This window comes from Canis lupus, chromosome 11 (genome assembly GCF_011100685.1).
Source record: "Canis lupus familiaris isolate Mischka breed German Shepherd chromosome 11, alternate assembly UU_Cfam_GSD_1.0, whole genome shotgun sequence".
NCBI classification, from domain to species: domain Eukaryota; kingdom Metazoa; phylum Chordata; class Mammalia; order Carnivora; family Canidae; genus Canis; species Canis lupus.
The window spans coordinates 44,991,702-45,015,282 of NC_049232.1; the positions used below are offsets into that span (position 1 = coordinate 44,991,702).

At 36.3% G+C, this 23,581-nt stretch overlaps 1 long non-coding RNA gene across 2 annotated transcripts in view; it reads right to left on the reverse strand.

Moving 5' to 3' along the window:
- LOC111098073 overlaps positions 1 to 23,581 on the reverse strand; it is a 137,125-nt gene that overhangs the window by 47,678 nt on the left and 65,866 nt on the right. For both annotated transcript variants that reach the window (XR_005366864.1, XR_005366863.1), the window contains exon 3: positions 8,280 to 8,533. This is a non-coding gene — a long non-coding RNA (uncharacterized LOC111098073). The remainder of the gene's footprint in view (positions 1 to 8,279; positions 8,534 to 23,581) is intronic.

Sequence of the window (23,581 nt, forward strand, 5' to 3'; positions counted from 1 at the left end):
CTACACACTGGGACTGTGGACATTAGAAAAACAGGGTGGTGCACTCAAGAAGCCAAGAGTCTGGAGGGGAAATCAGATGTGTGGGTAGATAGCTCAAATGGCATTAGAATAGCTATGACGGAGGTAGCTATTTTATGTCTGCGATACTGTGGGGCCCAGAGAGGGATAGCCACCCAGCCTGGTCTGGGCAAAGCTGTAGGAGCAAGATGGAGAAGGCTCTCTAGAAAAGAGATTACCTGAGCTAAGTCTTAAAGAACAAATAGTAGTTACCAAGGGGGAAAGAGAAAGAGTAAACATTAAATAAAAAGAAATAAAGACTAGGAAATTCAAGCAGAAAACAATAAAAATTTTAGGAGATGGAAGGTGGGAAAACGGGGTTATATTAGGGAAACAAACAAAAATCTTCTAGAAAGGATTGATATATAAGACTGGAAAATAAAATGATCATTTTTTTGAGTTTATAATGTTCAGTAGAATTGAGATAATGAAGATATTGCATATAATCAATGAGCCTCTCGAAGAAAGGAACAAGGCATGCTCGAATGTGTACATACACTTGAATGTGTCTGGAACCAAGGAAATACTCAAAATGTTTACCCTGTGAAAAATTGGTATGTACATACACACACAGGCATGAATACACTAACACAAAAACATATGCCAGAGCACAGTCGAATCCTAGATCATAGTCACAGTGATTTCAAAATTAAATGTTGTTTTTGTTTGCTTTTAGTGAAGTCTTCCTGCTAGTCTCTGCCAGTGATAGGAGCAAGCTGAAGTAACTCCTGGGGAAATATGAAGAGCATAAAGAAAAGCTAAAACAACTCTTCTTTTGGCCCTGAACTAAGTTTATAAAGTCCACTTGCCAGAAGGGAATTCTAGACAACATTTATTTGTCTAGTTTCATTAAAAAGGGCACATAGCTGATAACTAAAGAGGAGAAACATTTTCCAAAAGAAGAATTCACAAGCTTTGACAAGAAATAGAATGAAAAGAACATGTTATGTTATTTATGCCTGTGTATATACTGCATACATACATAAAGGTATGCATCCATGATCTATGTATACTCATAACCTTCCCAGTTTCCATTAAGGGGTCAATGAAACAATGAACCATGAGGTGGCATAACAGAGTGATTAAGTAAGTGCACATGCTCTGAAGTTACACCGCCTGGCCTCCAATCCTCCTTACTGAACACACCAGCTCTATGAGCACTTCCCTGGGCTTGTAAGCAACTTCCCCCTCTAACTCTCAGTGACTTCATCTATAAAATCAAAATAATAATAGAATCTATGACATGTGATTAAATAGTGATCCTCTTATGAGGATTAAGTGATGTAATTCATGTAAAAGTGCTTAGCATACTGGCTGGCGCGTCACAAGAACTCAGTAGCAGTCTCAGAGCTATTAAACTTATGCCAGAAATTATTCCAAAATATAGAGAGAAGGAGACATTTTTTAAAGCATTAAAGTGATTAGATAGGGCTGAGTAGGTCAGCTATAAATTCACCATCGGAAATTTCTTTTATAAAGGACCATCCAGTGCTCAAAAGAGAGGATCATTTTTCATATTGTTCTTCATATATTCCTGTCACTTTGACTTGCCTCATCTATATAAATGAGGCTTAAAAAAATACCCCTGAATCTAATCACTCCTGGAGTCTACAAAACCATCTCAAAGGAACTGGTTACCATTCTACATGTTTATAAAATGTAGGATCCCAGCTGACAGACTTGCTGAAAATGAAGACAATGATATGGTTATAGGTTTGGGTAAAAAGGCTGTGGTCATCAAGAAGTTTAACAATACTAAACTAAGGCCCCAAATTTGCAGCTTATTGCAATTTATTTTTGAAAACCTCAATTTTCTCCCTTGGATTTATCCATCACCCCTGCTCCCTCTGTCTCCCATCCTCCTCTCCTCTCTCATTTATACTTCTGAGGAATAATTTTAAGGATGAGCCTTTGCCAAGATTCTGAATTGCTAGTATTGCTCAATGCATATACAAGTAGAAAAGGATATATCCAAAACCTGAGTATAAAAGCAGTCATTCCAGAGCTTGTAATAGTTGGAGCTACACTGTAAATGGTGGAAATTTCAAAGGGAGGGAAAAAAGCCTAGAGATCAGACACAAGAAATATTTTCAACTACCAGAAACTTTGATCTGAAACCTTTGTGTTTTGCACATTACACATGTAAAATGTGGATCTTTCAATCAGGAAAGCACAGGAATTGGGTAATATACTCAAAGGAATTCACATTTCCATATCTAACTCTTTTTTTTCTGTCTTGGAAAAAGAATCACTCTTCCATTGTGTAAATCTACCTACTCAGAGGCATATGATTAAGATCGCAAGGAGTTCAACTCCTCAGATACAGAGAAATTTTTTTAAAATTCTAAAACTTAACATGAATGATTAGTCTTTTATGCTGTCATTAAGTATAAAAATAAAACCTTCTATGGTTTTCGTTCTACAGTAGAAATCAGAGGTCTACTCTCTCCTACCATTTTCTCTTTTGCCTTCAAATAAAACCTTGCGATCTAAGACTCTCTTTTGTGGCCTAGGTTTATTAAACCCTGATATGATTCCTCTAGGGTTGAAGATCCTCCTACTAAACTGCTTACCAAAGGTTTACAAATTGAAATGGTTCTCAGGGGAATTTATTTCTGCCTAGTTAGTTCTGTTACTGCTGTCTCTGAAGACAGAGATTATTGAGACAAAACTGATTGGGAAAACCAAACCTCTCTAACTCCCTACACCAAAGAGGTCAGAAAAGCAGAACTCAGAGAGCTTGGAGCTCTTCCTTCTTTTGTATTATTAAAAGACTTACCCTGGTAAGTGAACGCCTTCTTTACTCAATACCAGATTTCAGAAAACAATGCCTCAAAGCATCTTGTCTTTTCTTTTCCCACACAACACTCAAAGCACAAATTCTTGATCAAATTCTGTGTTAAAGTGGTCCGTGCCACATCATTTTATTGACTTGACTGCAAAGTGACTTCTTAAACACCCCATACAGCATATCATGACAACCACACAGCTTAGAAAGAGAATTAACAAAAAATAAAGACACTTGTCTGACAAGGACAAGAAAATAAATTAAAAATCCATGCTCTTGGGGCTCCTGGGTGGCTCAGAGGTTGAGTGTCTGCCTTCAGCCCAGGGCATGATCCCAGGGTCCTGGGATCAAGCCCCACATCAGGCTCCCTGAATGGAGCCTGCTTCCCCCTCTGCCTGTGTCTCTGCCTCTCTCTCTCTATGTCTCTCATGGATAAATAAATAAAATCTTAAACAAACAAACAACTCCATGCTCTTCCCAAAGCTTCAAGTTTTATGATGTTTGGAAACTTAGAATACCAGTTCAGCCTTAGATTTCTTCGTTATGTCAGGGATGTAGCATTGTATATGGTTAATCCAAAAAAATTCTTCCCATTATTTCCTAATCATGGGAAACACAAAAGTTCATGTAAGAAACTCCCACTTACTAGTGGGCTGTGATCTAAAAGTTGCCTATTAACTGATCAAAGTTCAAAAGACATTTCCCTTGGAAATAGTTGCTGTTGATTTCTGGGATGAGTCCACAAATGATTATACCCATATTGCAAGAACTCTATGTCTAACCTCCTTAACTGTCCAGTGCTTAAACACCTTTCCTGACAAAGCCCATGGCTCTGAAGGCAGCCCAGTTCCTTTGTCAGCCTTCTCCCTCTGCACATTTGCTACAATCTACTCACATTTAGCTCCAATCTGCCTCTACCTACCACCTGGCAGATCCCTCTATCTTAGCCCAGAGGGCCATCCTGCTCCTTTTGTTTTTTCTTCTCTACTGTACATGTGCCCAGTTCCTTGAATCTATTCTCCTAATGTGGATTCCAGACCCCATGCCCCTGAATATGCCCCATTTAATTTTTAATGTCGTTTGTGTAATGTGATATGCACAGCTAGAGAGAATCAGATGTGTGTGGTTAGCACAGTAGGGCACTGATTACCATGGCCTGGACAGTGTGGTTTTATTTTGTTTTACTGAATATTAAGTCATTGAAAGACACAAACAGCTGTCGATGGAACCTATTTGGGTTAGAGCAAAGCCTCATTGTTCATGATGTGTGGCAGAGCGCCTAGCATGGAAAACTTTTTTTTTTTAAACCAGAGAGGTGAGAACTAAAAATACTAGCCACTTATGGATCTAGAAATAGAATCAGGAAAATATTTCTTAACACAGCTTTATTTTCTGAAATAAGCACGTAGATGACATTAGTTACAAAATTATAAGGTACCCATTACCATGGAGAAAACTATAAAAATAACCTTTTTTTTTCTATAGTTTGACCAAGTCTGTTTCTGCTAATATCCCCTGGCATTCCAAGCTAATGGGGAGTTGGGAAAGAGTACTTTGAATAGAGAGTTGGGAGTGGGGAGGAATGCCTTCTGAGAGAGAAAGTACCTAATAGTGGAAAAAAAGCAACCAAGCACCTGAAAAAGAAAATAACCGTGGAGCTATAGAGTAATATGGCAAGAGGACTAGTTCTTCCTTGCAATCAAAGGAGTAAAAGAGAAATGGGAAGTTTTCATTAGTTGGGACCTAGTGCTCCCCCTCCCCACCTCAGGGACATGCTTAGGCTCTAAAGTGGGGACCCTGTGGATACACCTAAGAAACTCTTTAGAAGCCCCAGTCAATTTGTCATGGAAATCTCTTGGCTGAGAATAATACCAACAGGATTATCATTTCTTCGAGAATTACTAGCATCAGTAACTGGAGCAGAAGATTTAGCCATAGCAACATCCTTTTGAGTATAAGCATCGGAAACAATTCTTCTTCCAAGGGACTTCCTAAGCCTTTACCAGCATAGAGTTCATAGAGTTAAGAGCTCAGGGTGATGGGATGCCTGGGTGGCTCAGAGGTTGAGCATCTGCCTTTGGCTCGGAGTGTGAACCCGGGGTCCTGGGATCGAGTTCCATATCAGGCTCCCTGCGAGAAGCCTGCTTCTCCCTCCACCTATGTCTGCATCTCTATCTCTGTGTCTCTCGTGAATAAATAAATACAATCTTAAAAAAAAAAAGAGCTCAGGGTGAAGTCAGGCAAATCTTGGTTTGCAACCCGGCTCTGCTATTTCCCAGCTGTGTGACCTTAAACTCTTTTAGCTGTCTTGTTTTCCCATCTGGGTGATGAAATAATATCATCTATCTTTTAAGATTGCTGCAAAAGTTTGAACAAAATAATAGGTTCATAGATTTAACATATTCTTTGGAAACTGACAAAAACATATGTTGGCAGTTCATATATTTTTTATACTTTTTTATTGTGAAATAGAGTATATATACAGAGAAGAGTACATTAAATATAAAAACATAGCTAATTAAATTATTTTTCTAAATAAATTCTTTTAAAGCAAATACCACTCAGATTTTTAATTACTAATTTTTTAAAAGATTTATTTATTTATTTATTTATTTATTTATTTATTTATTTATTCATGAATGATAGACAGAGAGAGAGACAAGCAGAGACACAGGAGGAGGGAGAAGCAGGCCCCATGCCGGGAGCTCGACATGGGACTCGATCCCAGGACTCCAGGATCGTGCCCTGGGCCAAAGGCAGGCGCTAAACCGCTGAGCCACCCAGGGATCCCCTAATTACTAATTTTTGAATTTTTCTTTTCTTTTTAAAATTTCTCCATTTCTTTCTATCATTTCCAACTCTTAAAATTTTTAAGCTTGCCTTTTATATTTTGAACACTAAGTCTAGTTATTTTTATTTTTTTCTAGTTATTTTTAAATATTTGTTCATTCTGCATAGTCTCATTCACATCAGCTTATCAGAATGCCAGGTCAAGTGTTATCATGTGATAGACATTGTTTTTTTAAGAAATAATTTTAAGCCTCCAGTGATATTGGAAGATCCAGTATCCTTCAGAAAGGACTTTTTGTTGCTTGTACCATAGACTTTGAGGCACCAGAAATAGCCTGCCTCTACTTACAGGAATCAAGCTTTTCTGGGCCTTCCACTAGACTCAAGGCTGGACTGATAGGTTTCCCAGTCATCCTTACTCCTAGAATATGTTGTCCATCAGGGTCCAAACCTAAGCCTGAAGGGGGAGGGTTTTACTACCACCTTACTTTTGACAGAACCTGGACCCCCACTATTATCCCCTAAGCCCCACAAGGCTGTCAAAAATACTTAGCAGTTTGATCATCTCTTCAATAACCTGCAAATGTTTGTGAATAACCTGAAGGGTGTGCTCATTTCTCTGGATATTGGCCCTCACCTAACTCTTGGGCCCACAACCAGTATATTTCTGGCTCTTTTATACCTTCAGGAACGTTTCTTTAACAGCGTCCAATTAAGGGGTGCCTAGTGCTAAGTCGGTTAAGCATCCCACTCACAATTTCAGCGCAAATCATGATCTCAGGGTAGTGAGATGGAGCCCTGTGTTGGGCTCTGTGCTCAGGCTGCTTGGGATTATCTCTCTCTTCTTCTCCCTCTGCTCCTCCCTCCATGTTCACTCTCTCACTCTCTCTCTCTCTTAAATCAATAAATCTTAAAAAAAAAATAGTGTCCAACTGTTCTTGTTATTTTTGTTCAGAATGTTGGTTAGAATACCTAGAGTGACATTACCAGAAGTGAAAGTCTTTGCCTTTATTAGTATGTGTTTATTTACCCAAAATAAGTTAGCCTAGTTACCAAGTAGAACTACTACTTTATTTGTACCTCCCTTAGGATACTTATCACTTCCATCCTAGGATTATAATCATTAAAAAATATATTTCTCTCTCTGCCTTCATTATATTTTTAAGCTGTTCTAGGACATAATCCATAACCATGTCTAATTCATCTATGAATTATCCCCAATTCCTGTGGATAATTCACATTAACTTTACAGGAACTGTTGAGTGAATGAATAAACTTAAATGACTCTCATTTGCACAAACTGAATACTTCTGAGAGAGAACCTCTGAATTACCCTAAATTATGTAATGGTCATCTCAGAAGAAGTAAGAAGTAGACTATAATTCCAAATATCAATTGTGATTTGCATTAACAAGTTTCCCTAAGCCTTCGTATGATAAGCAATTGCATACCTGCAGAAATAAATATGAATATTAGGATATAACAAATGATAGCTTGGATACCCCCAGGGTGCAGTTTCAATATTGATCTGCATATTTCATTCAGTATTAACACATGTGACTGAAATTGTGTAGCCACTGTTCTCATTAAAATTCATAAATTCCCTCTGGAATTCATGGCAGCCATCTGGCCAAATACTGGCTTCTTACATTTGAAATGCAATTGCACTGAAGTCACTGAATCTCTCAATCAATTACAAAAGATCTGAGCTCTTAGGGTTTACATTGATTGGCCACCATTTTCCTAATGGAGTCATAGCCTCTGTAATTACCTATTTGACAGGAGAGATGCCCGCTTTCTGAAGGCTATACATCCTAGCTATTCATTTACCTAAAACGTTAGTTGGCAGCCCTCATAAGAGCATCAACTACCTAGTGTGATTAGAGTTAATGTAAGTGTAACAGAATGATGTTCTCATTCCATCTCCACTTACTGCATATGGTTACCACATATTATTCTCTAACATGGATTGCATTTTCAAAGTAACTTCAACGTACATTTTTATTTTATAATTCATCAAGAGCCAAAATTTATGCATTTGCACACACCTTCATATGTATAGCCATACTCAGAAAGCGCTATTTGATTCAAAAAGCTGAAATCCCTTTTTCCAAATATAGAAAAACTTCTGGCCCTCAAGACATGAAATGTATTTGATCACAGCTTTTTAAGGGACATAAGAAAAAGTAATTAAGACTCTCCCCCTCACACACATACTTCCTTAATATATTGGAAGAAGTGGAAAGAATACTACTATTGGATTCAGACACAGTTTCGGATTCCAATGTCAGTAAAACCACGAGTTGCCTGCATGATATAGGTTAAATTTTTAAATCTTTCTGAGCCTATTTCTTCATTTATAACATTGAGATATTAATATTATAACCATTATAATGTTTTAATTTAATAATTATATTTTATTTTAATAACTATAATGTTGTTATAATAGCTTATTATAACATTTCAGCAGGATTGAAGTAACAAAATAAAGGCCCTAGCATAATATCTTTGTATTAGTCAGATTTTCTTAAGTAAGGAAGCTACAGCTATCTCAAAATCTCAATGGTTTACAATAGTAAACATTTGTTTCTTGCTCAAGAATCTTCATGCTATCTGTGGCTCTGCTGAATGGATTTAAGCTCACCTGGCCAATTGAGTTGCTCTTCACGCCAGTTTACAGTCTGGGTTCCAATCTACTCCATGAGTCTCTGTATCCAGGATTCAGGATGAAAAACAATGCCTACCACAGGCACAATCTACTCATTGTGGAGAGCAGAAGTGCAAGATGGCTGAAGGCATTTTCTTGGACCTCACATACCATGGCTTCTCTCCTCTTTGTATGTGATAGCAAGCCACTTGGGCAACTCCAAAGTCAGTGTATTCTTCTCACAAGGGAACCTGTGCCCAGGACGGAAAAGAAAGAAAATTATGAATGAATATTCACCACAACACAATTCAATTAATGGTAGTAATTGTAATTAGCTCTTGTATGCCATTATGATGCTTCTATCTCTAAAAATATCCTGAGATCTATTGGAGGAAATAATTGAGAGGAGATGATGGCAGGTTGACTTGCACCTTGGAACCAGGCAGTTTAGGTTTCCCACTCCCTCCCCGTCCTTGGAATGTATGTAGTCTCCATACATTCCTTTCCCATAGTCAGAGCTATTTCAAGGATGCAACCTTGAGAGAGCAATGTGTTGCTTGGGATCACATGAATGGTAGATGTGTCTGAACCCAGTTAAGGCCTCTATACAAACTCTTTAAGATTCTGGTAGGCAGGTTCAGAGATCTACTAGTCTTCCAGGCATCCAAGACAAGCCTTGGAAGTAAGTTCCCTTGCTTGTTGAAACCTGCAACCTACCAACCCGGAGTGTTTCCCATGACCTTTCTTGGGTTTCTTCCAGCCCTCCAAAAATGGCTGCCAGTTTTAGATGTTACCCAGGAAATCCCCAAGGGTTGTGAACCAACAAGATCTCATAGCAAATTACAGAAATATTTTTCCAGTTACTTCCAAGAGATTGAGCCTTCTTCTGATGAAGCTTTTATTAGATGACCTGAATGCCCTATCTTAAGTTACCATGGTTATTCACTCAACAGGCACGAGTAACTGAAGGAAGCCGTGTTATACCACTCACTACTTTCACAAGTACTTTTTTTTTTTAAAGATCTTGTTTATTTATTTGAGAGACAAAGAGAGAGCATGAGTGAGAGAGAGAGAGAGTGAGAGACAGAGAGCATAAGCAGGGGGAGCAGCAGTGGGAGAGGGAGAAGCAGATTCCCTACTGAGCCTGGAACCTGAAGTGGGGCTCAATCCCAGGACTGTGATCATGACCTGGGCTAAAGGCAGACACTTAACCAACTGAGGCACCCAGGCACCTCTCACAAGTACTTTTAAAAAAAGTATACCTATTTCATTTTTATATTGTACCTATAATAAAATGTACCTAAATACATATTTATGAAAATGAGACATATATTACTTGGCTTCAGCTGCTATTTATAAGCCACAACAACCATGTTAGAGCAGACAAAATAATGCTTCTTAAAATATAATTAAAGTCTTCATTATTAATTTAGGAGTTCAAATTCTTTGTTTACCCTTCTGCCATTCCCTCTTCCCCACTGAGGGGCTACCCCACACTTTATTATTATATATTATTATTAACTAATTATTAGTTTCTGATCCCATGCTCTGAGTTGAACTTAACTTCTACCCCCTTCTATTCAGACTTTTACTTCTATTTACAATATGATTATCACACCCTTCTGAAAAGTACCTTTCCACCAATGCTAGTGGTCTCTTTAAAGCTGCTTTAATCCTAATTTTTTCTCCAATTTAAATTATTGGCTCTGTCCAGTTATCTAAGTTTCTGAGACCCTTCTCTCCCTCTGTCTTTTGAGGGGCTTTAAACTGCCTCACCAGGGAGAGGTCTACCCTCCTACCTAAATATCCTAAGAACAAGAAACTTGGGAAATCATACTGGAATTCCGCCTACCATATCAGTTAAAAAGATCATTTCTAGAATAGGGATAATGTAGCATAATGTATTCTTTAAACACAGAATCATAGATTTCTAGTCTCACGACTGGAAAATACCTTAAATGTGCACCAGAACAACCTCCCAACCAATGCAGGAGCTTTTCTATAGATGAAAGGTCAGCCAGTCTTGGCTTCAATATTTATACTGATGACACTGCTCATTTTTTTCTGAACCAGGACATTTAAATTTTAAAACTCTGTCATGAATATAGAAAATTCTCTTCAATCTCTATCTCCATAACTCCTCATTTAGTTCTTCTCCCTGGAAAAATTTTGAACTGAAAATAATCCTTTCAGACAAAAGTCCTTTAAACTTAAAAATCAACCACCATTCTTTCTCTTAAGAGGGACAATTTAAGTATTCTGTTCTCCAGGATAAATATTCTAGCTCTCATATGGTGCCATTCCACATATTTTACCATCTTGGTCACCCACCTGTATATTTATCCCTAGTTGTTAAAAACCTCTTAAAACATGATCCTCACACCTTGACCAAATAATATTATATCATGAATATCAATGCAGAGTATAAAGCAGAGTAGCTCAACATTAGGAAATCTTTAACTGTAATTAATATACAATATAAAAGGCTAAATAAATCACATGAATATTTTTCAATAGATATAAAAATATATCTGATAATTCTCCCTTTTAATAAATACAGAGAAAATAGAATAAAATAATTCCTTTTTATCTGTTGAGGAACATCTTTTTCTAAAATAAAAACAATTAAAAAATTATTTTTTATTGAACAGAGAATACATACCCCACAATTCACTTTTAAAATGAATAATTTTAGGGGTGCCTGGATGACTCATTTGGGTTAAGCATCCAACACTTGATGTCGGTTCAAGTCGTGATCTCAGGGTCCTGATATCAAGCCCCTGCTTAAGATTCTCTCTCCCCCTGTTCAAATGCATGCATGCACCCACTCTTTCTCTCTAAAATAATTAATTAATAACAATGTGAATAATTTTTAATTAAGGACAAAATAAGTATGTTACTATTGTATAGTGCTCTTTGGAGAGTTCTGGGACATCCAGTAAGGATTAAAACTAGTATTATCAAGTAAGTATTAGAAAGTTAAAAGATACTTATTTTTTAAAAAATCATTATACTGGGGCACCTGAGCAGCTCAGTTGGTTGAGCATCCAGCTCTTTGTTTGGGCTCAGGTCATGATCTCAGGGTCTTGAGATAGAGCCTGGAGTCTGGAGCAAGGCTCCTTGCTCAATAGGAAGTTGGTTTCTCCCTCTCCCTCTGCCCCTCCCCTTGCTCATGCACACACACACACACTTTCTAAAATAAATAAATAAAATATTTTAAAAGATAAGATAATTGGGCAGCCCCGGTGGCTCAGCAGTTTAGCACCGCCTTCTGCCCAGGGTGTGATCCTGGAGACCGGGATTGAGTCCCATGTTCGGCTCCCTGCATGGAGCCTGCTTCTCCCTCTGTGTCTCTGCCTCTCTCTGTGTGTGTGTCTCTCATGAATAAATAAATAAAATATTAAAAAAAATAAAATAATTATGATATACCTAGAAATTACTTTTAAACTGCTAACATTTTTAAAATAATAAAACATTAAGAAGCACATCAATATAAGATGATTACACCAAAAAAAATGATACTTGGTACATTGGTATAGACAGAAATCAAGCAAAATGAAAAAGATAAATGTTTCACTCAGAACTGCAAAGAAAGAAAGAAGGAAGGAAGGAAGGAAGGAAGGAAGGAAGGAAAGAAAGAAAGAAAGAAAGAAAGAAAGAAAGAAAGAAAGAAAGAAAGAAAGAAAGAAAGAAAGAATTAAAGAGATATGTATAACCAACCCAGCTGAAGAAAAAGGCAACATAAAGATTAAGATAGACATATGGCAGAAGGGGGGGAGTGGGGGGAGACACATGTCGATTAGTGTATTCCAGAAAAGGAAGACTAAATGTTGGAAATATGTCTAGTCTAGCAAATTTATAGAGTTAATGGAATCCAATTAAAATCTCATCAGAATTTGTGTGTGTGTGTGTGAGAAACTTAGCCAAATGGTTCTGGAATTTATTTTGAAAAATAAGCAATTGAAAATATCAAGTAATATACTAAAATAATATTGACAGTGTGTAAAGGACTGGGAAGGCAGACCATAGCAGACAATAGAACATGTTACACAGAAATAATAATTAAAGCTCCCTGTCACTACAGCCTAAATAGATATATCATTCAGTGGATCAGAGAAGAAACATCAGAAATTGGCCCACACATATATAAGAATTTTTTACGATTATACTTTAAAAACAATAGAAAATAATTATTTTAAATGTGGAACTGAAACTATTGTTTAGCAATAGGAAAATGAACAAATTAGATCCATATCTTTCTATGAAACATAAAATCATTTCCAGATGGAATAAAAATTTAAATATAATAAAATCAAACCATCATAAAATTAGCATACCATAATGTGCTATTATTTATCAGATCTCAGGAGAGATGATAATTTTCTTCACATTATGACAGAAGAAATTGCAAAAGAAATAACTGGAGAGGAAAAAATAGTTACATGCAAGAAGATGCCCTGGCAACATTAACTATGGAAATAAATTATTGAAAATAAAACGTGTGTGAGAACAGGGTATAGTTAAGTAAATTATTTTATTTCAATGTGTTAGAACTGCATGCAAGTATTTGTAAATGATGATCATTAAGGGTAGATGAAATTGAGAATGTTTATGATATAATGTTAAATGAAATATGACAAAATTGTACAGCTTTTGAAGACCATGTATATTATTGGTAAATTCAAGAGACGATACCTTAAATCATCAGAGAATAAGGTCTTTCGGTTTGTCCTAGGAATTAGACAAATGGTTTAATCTTTCTGATTCCTAATGTCTCATTAATAAAATGGGGTTATTTCCTGTCATTGTGAAGATTCCATGAGATAACATAATTAAGTGATTTGGCTCGTAGCCATTGATCAACAAATGTTATAATTAGGGAAGATCAAGTATTTATCTTTCAAAAATGTCCTTAAAATTGTAAAACTACGACTTACACTACCTCAAAAAATTCTAAGTGATAACCACAACTATCCAAATATCATCGAAGCAAATTAATGCTGGGGGATCATAAATCCCTTACTCTCTACCATGCATTCTACTCACAGTGCTTCAAATTTCCCAGCAATCAACCCAATAAAAGCAGTTATAAAAATTCCAATGCTGGCATGTCTGAGCAAAGGATTAAAACCTTCCCCACCTGTGTGAGGGTCTGATCTTTGATTCACTGCCTATTTGTTCCCTTGGAAATGAAAAAAGATGGTATGTGTCACCTAGTTATTAGACAACAGTGGTCAGGACGAATAACAACCCCAGAGAGAGAGACTGAATCTAATCTAATCTGGGAGAACTATAAATCCCTGGTGTGACACCAGACTTTGGGCTTCTCTGAATGTGGTGACTCTGGTCTGTCCCCTGTGGGGACTCTGGAAGCTAAACCTATGGAGATGTCACAAGAGATTCTGGTGCCTGTCTTTTAAACCAAGACAGCTGCCCAATGTGGATTTCATTGCCTTGTAAGTGAGTGGATCATGGCAGCTGTGAAGACTGTTGTACGGACTGCTTCAAGGACTCTAGCTGTGGCTTCGTCCTACATCCTCTGATTAGGCTGATGTCAGGGATAGCCTGAGAGGGTCTGCTGACTCTGAATGCTTCGTTAAATCTAAGTCAATCCCTGGTGGGTGTTGCAGCAAGAAAAAGAAGAATCACATCTATCTTTGAAGTGAGATAGAATGTTTGCTGTAAGCTAAAAAAAATGTCAAGTGTTACTTTATAGATAACTACATGTTTTGAAGCATATACGAAGCAGAAGGCAAAAATAATTTACAGAGATGGGACAGCAGGGACAAAATTAAGAAACTTCTTGGGGGAAATGCTTATAGAGAATCTCCAGAAACCGGTTATTGAAAACTTCACAGGCTTCTGGACACATTCTGTGTCTATCCCCCACCTGAATCCCTGAGGGCATCACACAGGACTCCGAGCAGGGGCTCATCACAGAGCAATAGCACTCTTGGGAAACTCTGTGCAACACAAAGAGCTACTCCTGGTGGCTTTCTCGAAACAGCCTCAGACAGACTGTCCTCATGCTTTATGCAGTTTTGTGTAAAAGGCCAGCATACAAGAGTCCAATTTCTCTCAAGAGAAAGCAGGGCTGAGACTCAGTGGGTGGCTGAAGTAAAAAACCAGTGTGTGCTTTCCTTTGGTGAATGAATAATTAATACAATATAATCATAATAATAATTTCTATTCTTGTTATACAGTTCTCTTGGTCTCTCATCTACCTCTAGAGGAGAGAGCGTTTAACCTGAAACATTACAGAAGGACAAGGTTTCAATGGTCTCATGTGCAAGAGAACAGGGGCCTTCAGGACAAGGTGACTCAGATAGAAATAGCCTGAAGGGACTTGTGTCTGGTGTGAGGAGGGTAGTGGGAGATGAGACGTGAACAAAAGCTGAGCAAAAAAAGAAGGTAAGCAGTGGAGAGCTAGCAAAAGTTCTTCAGCAAATAAAGAGCATAGTCAGAACCAGAATTTACTACCTGCTCTGAAAACAATGTAAATGGAAGGGGAGAAATAAGGGAAATTCATGCAGCCTCCTTTTCAGTCTATGAAAGCTATTTCATAGAGCTTGCATAGAGCACACTGTATATTCAAAATAGTGTTAGGATTATCAGTCAGGTTTCCCCAATCTTTGCCTTGAGTCTAACTGAGACCTGCAAGCCTTAGACTCCAATTGCCCGAGTTTGAAATCTGTCTTCCAGAACTTCCACACTGTGTATCCTCAAGCAAGTTATTCAAGCTCCCTGAGCCTTGGTGAGCACATTTAGGTGCCACAGGCACCAATATACCTACTACCTCACCAGGTTGGAGGACACAGTGAGTGAACACAGGTAAAGTCCCGACAGAATGTCTGGCATCTGCTATTTGATAAATAGTAGCTATTGTTAAATGCGAGATGGATGTCATGTAAGTTCAGTTCTAATCATTATGGCCCAGCTTCATGGCTTTTCCCCATCTTCACATCTTTGGAGCATATTAACCACCTCTTCCGTATTTCTGTCTTCCTGTGTCTTGCGTGATGTGCCTCTAGAGAGCTCCTCACCCCAAGTTAGCACCAACTGGTTAACAATTTGGGCACAATTTTCCCACCAGATATAAGTTCCATTTGTCTGTACAATATTGATCCACCTTACCCACAAAAAAACACCACAAAATTCTTTGTTAATGGCTTTGCAAATTAAAAATAGAAAGATTTTTTTTTATTTAGACATCAGTAAATGAAATCATTTTTTGCGGTGTGACTTGTTCTAATGACCTTTTAATGATGTCTGGAGACCAGTGCTTTTTCTTTTTAAGTCTTCCCAAATCTCTGAATACTCCAAGAATTTTAACAAAGTCAGTTAAAATCCACCTATACTGTTACTGTCCATATTCCTCAAAGCAGAGTTACATTCATATTCTATATCATGCTCTTACTCAGACATCCATAGTAATTATTTCTGTACTAAATAGAGAGGCAACTGTGGGAACACTGAAGGGATTAGATCTAACTCATCATTAAAATAGTTGTGTTAAGAGGGTTAATTCTAGCAGGCCTAAAATTGGCCTGAGCTTGGTCAAGACGTGAAATGTAGCTTTTAAGAATGTTGTTTTGGAGCAAGTTTTTGGGGGCGGTCTGAAGCATTAGTATTGCTTATTAATTGGCAGAAGATTGAAGGTTTGCACCCAGTTTTGGTAGGACTCCCAGAGGACTCTGACACTGGGTCTCATCATATAGCAATAATGTGCCTATATATCCAGCATGGGCATAAGAACCCCACTTGAGACTCCATCTTGGGCTTTCTGATTATGAGGTGTTTCATGCTCACGGTAACAAGTTCCTGATCTGAGAGAGAAGGCACATTTGATATGACCCTGACTTCTCTAAACCTGTTACTATGAAGCAGTCTCTGGTTGCAATGAACATACTGCTATTCTGATACAATATGTTATTGCTATTGTGTGTCCTTTTCTGGCAACAAACTGTAAATTCAGAAGTATTATCATTTGGGGTCTTAGGAATTCACCATTTGCACAACAGACAAAAATAAACTGCTCCATTATTTGTCAGTAACAGATTTTTATATAATTAATAGATTCCTAAAGTAATTCCATTTGTTATTTCTATACATGGGCTAATCAGTTATGACATATACCTATTGAAATCAAGCACATACAAGGTTTAACAAAAGATAAAATACTAATCAGCCCTCACCTAGACTGTACCCCATCACAATAGTGAATTTGGAAGCAAGTAATCTCACTTACATGTAGATTGTTAAGTAAGAATGATCAGGGTCAGGACACCTGGCTGACTCAGTCAGCAGAGAATGTGACTCTTGATCTTGGAGTCATGGGTTTGAGCCCTATGTTGGATGTAGAACCTACATAAAAAAAAGAATATGAGAGACAGAGAGAGAGAGAGGGAGGGAGAGAGAGGAGGGGAAAGAAGAAGAAAGAAAAAGAAAGAAGAAAGAAAGAAAGAAAGAAAGAATAAAAGAAAGCAAACGAGAAAACAAAAGAAGATCGCAAGAAACGAAAGAAGAAAGAAGAAAGAACCCTCAAAAATCCCAATTCTCCATACCCCTACACATCTAAAACAACGAAAACCTCCGAAAGAATCGCCTCCCCTCCCCCCTCATAACACCCCGCCTACCTCCTAACACGACCATCACCGACAAGAAAAGACAAGAAAAGACAAGAAAAGAAAAGAAAAGAAAAGAAAAGAAAAGAAAAGAAAAGAAAAGAAGACTACAGGGATAGTGGCTCATGGAGAGAGAAGAGGATTGACAAAAGATGAAGACACAATTCTCCAACACAAGAGGATAGCATATACGGAATTAAGTTCAAGTTCTAGAGCCATTATCCATACTTTTTACACGGCCCCAGGAGCAATTATGTACATTTCTGAGAATTTGTGATACAATCTAGGGTGACATATTTTGTTCAACCTCCAAGGAAATGTTCAGTTAGAAATTTCAATTTAAATACTAGGAATTATGAAATTTCTTTTCTTTTAAAAGTTTTTATTTATTTACTTATTTATTCTAGAAAGAGCGCGCGCGCGCGCACACACACACACACACACAAGAGAGAGTGGGAGGAGGGGCAGAGAGAGAGGAAGAGAATCTCAAGCAGGCTCAGTGCTGAGCTCAAAGCCTGATGTGGGGCTCAATGACCCTGAGACCATGACCAGAGCTGAAATCAAGAACTGGACACTTAACCAACTGAAACACACAGGCATCCCATGAACCTTATTTTATTTTCTTCATGGCACTTATTACTACTTAAAATTATCTTAATTACAGGTTTTACTTGTTATGTGTTTTCCCACTAAGTTGGAAGCTCTTTGACAAGAGAGAACTTTAATATCATACTCACCAAAGTACCCCTAGTGCCAAGAATAAAGTTTAACACATTGTAGATGACAAAAAAAGAAAAATAAAAAACCCACTTCATTTATTAAGTGTTCATTATGCTCTAGACATTGTTATTGGTGTTTTGCATTTTACACACACACACACACACACACACACACCACTAAGTATATGTCACATCCATATAAAGTAGCTACCACCTCAAACCTCATTTTATAGATGAGGAAAGCAAGGCACAGAAGGTTTAAGTAAATTGCTCAAGGTCACACAGCTAATAAATGGCAGAGTCATTTAAACTCAGACAGTCTGGCTCCAGAATTCAGCCTCTTAGAAATTTCCAAAAAGAGAAGCTAAATATCCAGATCATCTTTAAAAATCACTTATTAATCTTCACTAAATAGTTAAGTGTTTTATTTTCTTAAGTTATTAGAAATTCAAGTATCAAAACCTAAATTCTACCAAGGTAAGCAAACTCCTTTCCAAAAGAAAGCAGATCAAGAATCCCTCATAACTTCAGATGCTTCAAGTAATTCCAATGTCACCTCTGAGAGGAATTTATTTGTGTCATACAAACAGAAGCAGGTGGCCCGGTGCAGGTGCTGTCATGTTTGTGGAGCTTTAATGAGGATGTGAGAGTTTACTGGGGAAGAGAATAACAAAAATGAGGTGTTTCTTTCCCTCCATCTCTAGCTCAGCTGAGGGGAAAAAGACTAGCCACATTATAGTAATACACATGACAGAAATAGACAATAAACTGTTTCTTTTAAGTTAAAAAGAAAACTTTGCATAATTAAAAGAACCTTTATTGGTAGAGGAAAGAAGAGACTGGCAATGGGAATCATAAGATGTAAAATCATAAATGTTAATTCTAGAGAGAGGATCAGAATATCCCAAGAAGACTTGGATTTGTTTCTTACCGTATTGAACAGGTTCACCTCACAAAAAGAATGGCGTGTCTCTGAATTTATTTTCCCAGTTCAATTCAATTTTAAATTAAAGTATTACTATTTTTAAAAACCTACCAATTGTCCTTAAATACCCTACAGTGTAGGTTATCCCAGATCTATAACTGATTTTTTGCTTCTCAAATTCTTATACTAAAAGGAAAATTTATATGGAGTTGAGGAAAGGATTAAGCATTTCCAAATAACAAAAAAGAATCTTTAGGAATGAAAAAGAGGGTTCCACTCACTTTTGGTGGCTTTTCCTTTTTTATTTCAATGTAATAAGAATGAAGTCATTTGTCGCCAATGTCTTGGGAAAGGAAAGGAGACTCCAAGTAAATATGACTCTGAGTTTATGTTTTGAGCTTCTTGTACTGCTCCAAAATAAAAATGAAAAATAAAATACTTAAAATTAAAGACATACATAGGTCCCTCAAATAAGATATACAGTACGTTGCACCAGAAATAGAATAGAAATCCTAAGCAGGGCTGAAGCCAAGAGCCTGCTGGGCTCCAGGTCTGTAAGCTGACAGAAGTAACTATACTTGATTTGATACTATATTTGATTCCTGCATTGCTGCAAAATAACAGGAAAACAGAGAGAATCACTGGCTTTGAGGGCTAGAGCAGGCTCACCTCATAAAGAAGGCTGAATTGACGTTCCCAGTGGTTCTAAGATTAAAGATGGTTGGAAACTACTGTGTTAAAACTCACATACAAAGAGCAACAGACAAACTGCTTTCTGGTCTAGGGGGTGCATCTTCCTTAAGACCAACAACAAAACAGAATAGGAGCCTGAACCATCACTATGAGAGTGAGGAACTGGAAAATTAGGTAAATGTAAATACCCACCTGCTAGATAAGGGAAGGTATGTGGTTGGAGCAGAAAAAACTTTTAAAAAGAAAAAAAAAGTATGTAAAAGCCCTAAACTTAGCAATAAGAGATAAATTCACCCCCAATAAAATGGAAATAACAGAGAAACCTCAGAAAAGGTCTTAAAATAAATGAAAGGGAGAATATATAAAAATTATCAAAACTATAAACTGAAAACAGGGAGATGGTAATCAAGAATAGACATATATAAAAATTAGACTGTTAGAAAACTCACTATTAGTATGGCTATTTTAAAAACTTAATAAGGGAAATAAATTCTAGCTATTTATCCTACATATCAAGTAGAGTAGTATCAGTTAAAGGTACTCTGTGAAGTTTAAGATGTATACTGTAAGTTCTAAAGCAACTTCTAAAATAATAAAAAATTCTAAATAATAAGCCAAAAAGATAAAATAAAATAATAAATAATATTCAATTAATCCAAAGTAAAGCAGTAAGAAAAAGAAAAACATAGAATAGGTGAAGCAAAAAGAAAATAAACAGCCAATTGGTAGATTTAAACTCAGCCATTTAAATATTTACATTAAATGTAAATGGTCTAAACAACCCAAGTCAGACAAAGGCATCAGATTGCATAAAACGCAAGACTAAGATAACTGCCAATGCTAAGAATCTCAAAATAATTATACTTTATAGAAGAAGCCATTCAAAGTAGAATGCATAATATATGATAACATTTACATAAAATTCTAAAAAAATACAAGCTAATCTATGGTGAGAGCAGATCAGTGGTTGCCCAGGAAGAAGGCAGTGGTGTCATGAAGGGAAGAATTACCAAGGGGCACAAGAAAATTCAGGGAAATGATAGCTGTGTTCATTTTCTTGACTTAGGTAATGGTTTCAGAGATCTATTCATATGTCAATTTGTACATTTTAAATATGTGCAATTTATTTTACTTGTACTTTACCTCATTAAAACTGTTAATAAATGAATGAATGAATGAATGAATGAATAATAGATAGGATGTTAGTAGATAGATAGATAGATAGATAGATAATAGATAATACACTGACAGTGCAATATTATTATCAGGTAAAACAAAGGCAAAATGCATTAACAGATTTAGAGTAATATTACATAAAAATAAGACAGAAATTCACAAACTAAATATAAAACTATAGATAGATACGCATCTAGGAACATATTTCTAAATATATTAAGCATAAACTGAATATTAGAAGAAATTATTAAATTCACAAATACAGTGGGATAACTTAAAATATATACCAGAAACTAATAGATCAATTATTAACTAATCCAACAAATTTAATTTAGAACACATTTTGAAAAATAGATCAGATAATAAATCACACATAGAAAAACTCAACCAAAATAAATACATTAGTGATCTTTTCTAATTCTAGATGCTACTCATAAAAAACAACAAAAACACACTCTTAGAAAAGATAAATTAACTTTTAGATATTTAAAAAACATAGTTGAATTCATGAGTTAAAGACAAAAATATAAGAAAAAATTTTTAAATATTCTGAAATTAGTTTAAAAAAAGAAAGCCCCTATTTCAAAATTCTACAATGCAGCCAAAGAACTTTTTGGAGAAAATATATAGTTCTAAATGTATTCCTTAAAAAAAAAAATAGTGACAGTAAATCAATTTAACATTTAAATCAACTACCAAGAAAAGATATTAAAAGTTAATCTGGTAAATATAGAAGAAAGGAAATTAGGAAAATAAAAGCAAAAATTTAAGAAAATAACAATTTTTTAAGAGTGATTTTTTTTTTTCTATCAAGACCAATAATACGTGCAAATTTCTGGGAAGGTTGATCAGAGGTAAAAGAAAAAGATAAAAATATACCAGGGGATTAAAAAGATTAAAAAGAGCCATAAGGTAATGGAGCTCAGCTGGCTCAATCTTCAGAGCATGCAGCTCTCAAGGTTGTAAATTCAAGCCCCACATCGGGTATAGAGATTATTTAAAAATAAAAATATTTTTTAAAAAGAGCCATAAATTATAATTAAAAGATATTTAATAATAGTATTACTACAAAAAACAAGTCAAAAAATTTAAAACTTGATAATTTTTAATAAAAATATACATTATATAAATTAAAATATTTTAAAACCTGATTTTAAAAATCACAAAGAATGGAGTGAAAGTAAAAAATATCTCTTAACAAGAAGCCAGTAGGCCTAAAATAGTTTTCCAGAAATAGGTCATCTTTGGTTCATAAAAATCAATTCAAAAAAAAATGGAAAAATAAGAATCACAACATGAACTATAGAACAAAGAAGGAAAACTAGTCATTTCAGTAAATGCAAAAAAAAGGAAATTGCTGACATAAATAGTAAGTTAGGCTTGAAATGAAGTATCCTTAAATTTCCAAGGGGTCTCAATCTCAATCTCAATCTGGTTACAAAGGGTAACCACATATTAAATGATGAATATATACAACTTATCCCATGAATAGTAAGAGTAGGCAAGGATGTTTGTTTTCACAACCAGTAGTCAATATGTATTTAAGTTCCTAAACAATAAAAAAAAAAAGAAAGAAAAAAAATTGAGGGGAGAAAAAAAGAGAAAACATTGTCATTATTTGTAGTCAAAAAATCATATACATAAAACTACAAGAAACTTCATAGAAAATTATTAGAAATAGTTATATAAAATTGCTAAATATATCATCAATACAAAAATATCAAGTGTTGCATATTCCCAATTGTCAATTTTTTTAAATCAGCATAAAGGTTTTAAGATAAAATCACATATAACTCTCAAAAATTAAAACAAAAAGCAAAAGATTATTTTTTTTTAATGGGAGAAAAGTGAGTAAGTACAAGGGTCAAGCCAGGATCACAGACATGTGGCTAATAGAGGTGATAAGAAGACAGAGCTAAGATAAGGGTAGGGAGGAAGTTATCATAAAGAAAAGGAAAGTGGAAAGATTCTCAACACTGAAGGAAGTATCCAAACAGAATAGGACCATGGATCGTCTCAAACAATGTTTGAGAGACTCAGAATGAAAACACGCCACCTCAGGATTATAGAAACCAGAGATTATGAGAAACTTTCTAAACTTCTGGGTGGAGGGAGAGTACAGAGGCTGAATTTCACAAATAAAGAATCAAGAATCAGAACATCAGGCTCAGGCTTTTTAACAATGACAAAATGAAATCTTAAAGGCAGGAAATGGATACCTTATACATTCCAAGGTAAAAAATATTTCTGATTTGACTTTTATATTCAGGCAAACTGTAAGTCAGTTGTGAGGTTCACCACTGGAGGATGTGTTCAGACAACATACGGTAGTCAATCAAACATCAGTGTACTACTATACTACACTGTAGTAGAAAGGCTTTAAGAAAAGGAATGAGGGGATCCCTGGGTGGCGCAGCGGTTTGGCGCCTGCCTTTGGCCCAGGGCGCGATCCTGGAGACCCGGGATCGAATCCCACGTCAGGCTCCCAGTGCATGGAGCCTGCTTCTCCCTCTGCCTGTGTCTCTGCCTCTCTCTCTTTCTCTCTGTATGACTATCATAAGTAAAAAATAATAATAAGAAGAAGAAAGGGAATGAGAAAATCACACAACCGATGGATGGGGCACCTAGGTGGTTCAGTCAGCTAAGCTTCCTTTCAACTTTTGATTTCAGCTCAGGTTGTGATCTCACTCCCCCATAGGGGGAGCCCTGCCTGAGATGGGAGGCGGGGGCAGAAATCCATGCTTAGTGGGAAGTCTGCTTGAGATTCTCTTTCTTCCTCTGCCCCTCTCCCTCACTAGTGCACTTTCTAAAATAAATAAATAAAACTTTAAAAAGAAAATTATATAACTGATGGAAATGCTGGGAAAGTGGGTTTCAGAGATAGTGTTGAATACCATCTCAGTTGCTTGCAGCCCCCAAGGGTGATTCTCAAGAACTTCCCACTTCTATGTAGACTGGATGTAACTGCCACTAGACACGAATGTCTTCTATTTTGCCTCTCAAGAGTTCCTATGAATACTTCTCTTCAGTAGACTCTAACCCAAAATTATGAGAAAAAGAATTGTGGAAAATGGAGTTTCAAGCTCCTGCCATGCAATGCAGGGGAAAATCTTTAAAAGGATGACAGTGATGTTTCCCATACAACAATCTTTCACAGGAAGA